At 38.5% G+C, this 5,700-nt stretch overlaps 1 long non-coding RNA gene across 1 annotated transcript; it reads left to right on the forward strand.

Moving 5' to 3' along the window:
• The first annotated feature begins 278 nt into the window (after nucleotides 1-278).
• LOC130255820 (uncharacterized) lies at nucleotides 279-5,323 on the forward strand. Its single transcript, XR_008840999.1, has 3 exons — nucleotides 279-459; nucleotides 1,089-1,186; nucleotides 5,147-5,323. It is a non-coding gene; the product is annotated as an uncharacterized LOC130255820 (long non-coding RNA).
• Nucleotides 5,324-5,700: the final 377 nt, after the last annotated feature.

Consider the following 5,700-nt stretch of genomic DNA (forward strand, 5'->3'; position numbering starts at 1 on the left):
ATGATTACTCTGCTGTTCATACTTTCAGGTACAGACTGGGGAGGAGGCTGAGATTTGTGTATGCTACAAACAACATGTTTTTAATAATTCTGACTGTTAGAGGTAGTTGTGTGGTTAGCACAGCTGTCAGTCTGGCAGCAGACATAGCTTCAGTTCTGTGGAGGTCATTTACCCCGCTGTGTTATCACAGCAGTGAGGTGAATACTCACACGGGTGACCATGGTCCTTTTCCTGACTGAATGCTGTTCTGAGGCATTTTGTGCTTCACAGTACACCTCTCCAGAGAAGTGGGAATCTTAAGCTTGAAAGACTCCTGAGGCAAATGGTATTTCAATCTCATTGAAATCCAGCGAGGCACCAAGCACTGAACAAAAGCCCCACAGAAATTACAGAAGAAATAACAGGAGAGACTTGAAATCACCTGAATCAAAAGGAGTTCTTATCCTGCCCTGCAGATAGGTGAGTTCTCAAATGTTGCTGCTGCTGTTGCTAATTCCCTTGAATATCTGACCCATGAGACTGAAAGTGAACTGATAGGCTGTTTCCTGAGTATTAGAGCCTGTTCCTTTGAGGATGAACAACTCAAAGATATGCAGAAGATACAGGCAAAATATGACTACTATTTTCCTATAAGGAGATCTGAGTTGATAAGTGTATTGAGGTTTATGTTGGGTGGACTTTCAGTGATACAGAATCTTCCTTGATTGTTGAATGCCTTTAAAAGTAGCCCGTGTTTCTGCTGAGATCATGCAGAAAACATTAGCTAACATGAGAAGTATCACAGATAATTGCAGTGAAAATGGTTAACTTTATCTCAGATTCATCTGTGAAGTTATTTGGATTTTTATTCAGTGAAACACACAATGAATATGTGAGCCCTTATTTTTGCTCTGAAGTGTATTTTCTTCATTTTTAGCGCATTTTTAATGGGGTGAATCTGTGTATTTTAATGATTCTTTTACTTTGAAAAAAAGACGTGGTTTGTCTCTTTGCATAGTAAAATTAAGAATGCCGTCTCAAGTCTGCTGAACTAGGGAAAACAACTTGCATACATTGAAGCATTTTTTAACTTTTGTTTTCTGTAATAGGAATTAAGGCTGATTGGGATAGTAGTCACATACTATTTGTGCTAGTAGTACTCTGAAACAAAGAATGATGAGGACTGGAACTTGCAGATTCAGACAGGGTAAGTATGTTTCCAGTCCAAGAGTTGAGAAAAGAGAAGCAATCATTCAAGTTATTATTTAATGATGGACTGAAGCTTGCATTTGAGAAATGACTTCATAACTTATCCCAGATAAAATGAAAAGAGTAGTACCTTTTACCTGGAAGACAAAAAAAATAGTAGTATTTTTCTCAACCATCTACTTAAGAAAATTGGGTATAAATTGACAGAGATTGGTTATTGAAGCGGAGGCACCACTAAAACTGTGACTGATTCTATTAAGTCTTCTCCTACTTTGTGCTGTGAAACAATCTCATCTTTTCATTAGAATGGCTGGAGACAGCTCTGTGAGTGACTGTAGATTTCTTTTCCAGAGTCTGTAAATGTTTCAGATGCATCTATCAGGCCATACAGTTACACGTTAACATTTGCCAAGAATAATGACACTTCATTGCTACAGAACTAACATAACTCAGCTATTCTAACTTGGCCACCTACCTACACACATTCCAATCTGCAAAACACTGTGAGGGAAGAAAACTGAAGTGGGATCATCGTTTGGAAGATACATATCATAAATTAGTGATATTCCCAAGGCTTTTCACTGAAGCAGCAGTGCAGCTAAATAGCTATCACTTGAGGCAGTATGCTCACATTAAAAGGGAATGGAATAAGAAGAAATCATTAATACAAACATTATTAAACAGTCATTGATTCTTTGGAAGATAAAACTGAGAGGGACATAAAAGCATTCTCAGCTGTATCAAGGTGCCAAGGTAAGGAGTGTCAGTTATTGAAAGCTGCTTGAGTCAGGGCCCTGAGTGAAGCATAAGGGGTCATTTATGGCATGACAGCCTTTTTCCACCTGTTGAGGAGCTTGGCTGCCTGTGCTTGGAGCGAGACTGTCACCTGGGATCAGGTGCTGCGAATAGACCTGTGGGAGAGAGTCTCTTTGGGGACTTCTCTGTTGAGAGGTGTGTTTACACTGAGGTGTGAGCTTGTAGGTGTTCTAGTTCTGTGACCTTCTGTGAAGATCATGTGATCTGATCTCCAGTCTGGTGTCACTTGGCTACCTGGCTTGACCACACACCTGGTTTATCTGTAGTGTTTTTTCTGGCAGTGAATGATTTCTGGCTAATCTTGGTTGCCATTGCAAACCTGCTGTGCTCTTTTTGCTTGTGTGTTGTGGGGGAGCTGTTCCCGCTGGTCTTGCTGTCACCCTTTTTGCCTGGTTGGAGTTCTGTGGGTGGCTCACCTGCTCCAGGCCACCAGCTGTCCTGGTGAGAAGGAGACAGTGCTTCCAGCCCTTGGGCGGTTAGCTGGAGCCACCAACAGGGGCATTTCATTCACACTTGGCTTCCTTAGAGAACTTCAAGAAATTTCGATACTTGTATTTCAAATGGAAGGGAAACAGGACACATAGGAACCAATTTTTCTCTAATTAATACCACAAGACCCATTTATTTTGGTGGGAGAGACTGTAGCCAATTGTAAATTCCATTATAAATATTTTTGGAAATGATGGTCTACTTTTGCAAGCCTCTCCAGATCTTTAAGACCTTCAAGCTTTCCATCTGTTATCCAAAATGAAATACTAATGGATATACTTTTACAGAGTATATCTAAAACAAAGTAGTGCTGAAATCACTGACACACTTGGTTAGTGTTTTGTAATTAATATTTTTCCCCCTTTTAAACCACTAAAGCACTTTGTGGACTAAGTTACTGTGCCACTACTATCAAATAAGGTAGGAAATATTTAATAACCTTTTGATTCCTATTTTTACCCCAATTGATGTTATGGCATATTAACGATTTCCATTGTTCAAATTGGCGAACTGATGTTTAACTTTAAATGTCTTTACACTTTTGGTTTTCATCATGGATTTGACATAAGTTTAAATAATGCATGAAAGAAGGCAAATTTTTAATGCAGAGCAGCATAGTCACCAATAGCCTACAAAATACACTTTAAAAATCATGCTTTTACAAACATGGCACAGACTCTGCTGTGGCACTGTATGCTCTAAAAGCTGCTGATATATTTTAGAAAACACTGATGAAGCCATTACTGCTTCATGCATTTGTTCATAGTGTATATCATTATTCAAGAAATTTAAGAACCATAATGATGGAAAATCACACAGAAAGAAAAGGAACATGGACTTTGTCAGAAACAAGGGCTACATTTTTATTCAAGAGTCCCATAATGATGGAAAATCACAGTGAAAGGCAGAGACGAAACAGGGATCCCATAAAGGGACTGACACACCACAGTGGCACAAGTAGTAGAACCGTCATAGCAAGTGGATAAAAATAAAGAAAACAAAATTAACTAGAGAAGAGCTGGATTCAGGGATGAAGCAGAAAACAGAAACAAATCACAGTAAATGCTGAAGATTAATTTCAAAGAATCTGCTGAGAATGAGTGCAGAGACAAGTTCCATCAATATTAATGAAACTGAAATAGAACTCCAAATGACCATGAGTACAAAATGGCACACAAAGCATTTTCTTTTAAATAGGTTGGAGATTAGATCATAAGACCTTCCCAAAAATGATCGGAATACACAAAAGATGTTATTATGGGAAAAACTATAAACAATCACAACATAATTAATATTTCTATAGTTCTTTTTTAAGATCTATCAGCACGCGCATTTATTATAAAAGGATGTTTCATAGAAGAGATATTTAGGAACATAAGCAGAGAAGAGTATTTTCTCATGTCCAATGTTCTACAAATATCTTAAAGGCATCTTGTATAAGTTCAAATAGCAGTCTTTGACTCTTTGTTTAAAGCAGTCTAAAAGAGCTAGATATCTCAAATCCTTAATAATATGTTCCACTTTAGGTTTATATAATGCACAAGAAAATATTATTGCCTAGCTTGAAGTGAAAAAAGAATATCTGTTATATGTAACTTGACTGTCAAAGCTCCGTGCAGTCAGGAAATAAAAGTTTCTTCCTGCATTACTTAAGCTGCCCATTCCTGTTAGATAGCTGTGGGTACAGGCCATGGATCTTTCAGAGATTCTTTTATTCTTGACATTAAAAAGTTTTGCCCCACCAGCTGACAACTGTATTCACTTATCACCAGATAGCCTGGAAACAAAGGGTCACACTTTACAAACCTAATTTTTTAAAAAAGACCAACACAAATGTGTAATTTCTTGGATGATGCTGTTATGAATCCTGTAAATTGTGACTGGCGTGTCAAATATTGTAGAGTCTTTAGCAGAGTGAGTACCTTTTCTGATAAAGATTGCTCTTCCCTAGGAACGTTCATTGTGACAGGCAAAATTTCAGTGTCACAGACAGAGATGCTGTCAATCTGTTTCACTTATGTAAAAAATTAAACTATTGAAGGTTTTGTCATCTGTCACAAGAGTGGCCATGTCTTTCTTCTCATAGCAGGTCACTCATGTTATTTCAGTGCCTTGCCACAACTGATCAGCAGTAGTTCTTCTCCATTTTAGGGTTCTTGATGCGCTTGCTGCCAATGCACAAACCTTTCTTTTACATTGTAGTAAAAATGTGATGGTCTAAATAAAGCTATTGAGAGCAATAAAAATACTTTGTAAGGCAAAATTTTGGTTTAAAAGGGAGACTGGGATATAAAATACTGGAATAAGTGTAAAAATTGTATAGATTAGGTTTGGCAGAAAAACAGTTATTTGTGGTAAGCCATACTCTTGTGTTTCTTCATTGGGGCAGAAATTACATAATGGCAGCTAATAGTTAAACTCTGGTGGAAAATCCCTCCCCAGAATTTATTTGGGTTCTGAAATCCCTAGTGAAATCTGTGTCCAAGCAGTCATGCTGTTAAGTCAAACTTTGGCTGCACCCACAAAAATATTACAGTTGTGAGGCAACAGAATTTCTATGATCACATGTATTTTGTAACATGGTGATAGTAATCTTTACCACTTGATAAGTAATTTCTTAGTGTTTGGTAATATGGTTTCATTGTCCTTCCAGAACTCCTCTGCAGAAGTGTTCTCAAGCTTTGGCTGCTCAGCAAGCACTTCTGGCCTGCCCAGTCCTGTCCTGCTCTGTGCATCCTCCAGACCAGCAACCAGCAGGGCAGGGCAGTGACCTCTTCCTGATATGGATGTGAATGTAACTCTCCTTTAGGACAACAGGGCATGGGATACACTGGGAAGCTGACTGCTGAACAGGTTTGTATCAGGTGCACTGGCACCTGAACAGTGGTTGCCAGATGATGGTGGGTGCAAAGCAACTGTGACAAGGCACCTTTAGAGATGGGGACTGCCAAGGGTCTCTGCAATCACTGTGGACTCTTGGTTTATGCTGGCACCACCAAAAGTGTGTGTATACAGGTTGTTTTCCAAGTTAAAATATGGCAAATTCCACTTTTACAGATGACAGTACTGCACAGTTGAGTATAGAAAGAATAGAATAGAAATTGAGAATAGAAAGACTTTGTAGGTCGATTATGGGGAAAACGTTGGTATTGAGTGAAGCTTTGCTGAGCTTCTAAGCTTTCTCTGAGTAGAGAATTAAGAAATTAC

The sequence above is a fragment of the Oenanthe melanoleuca genome, chromosome 7, assembly GCF_029582105.1.
Source record: "Oenanthe melanoleuca isolate GR-GAL-2019-014 chromosome 7, OMel1.0, whole genome shotgun sequence".
Taxonomy (NCBI): domain Eukaryota; kingdom Metazoa; phylum Chordata; class Aves; order Passeriformes; family Muscicapidae; genus Oenanthe; species Oenanthe melanoleuca.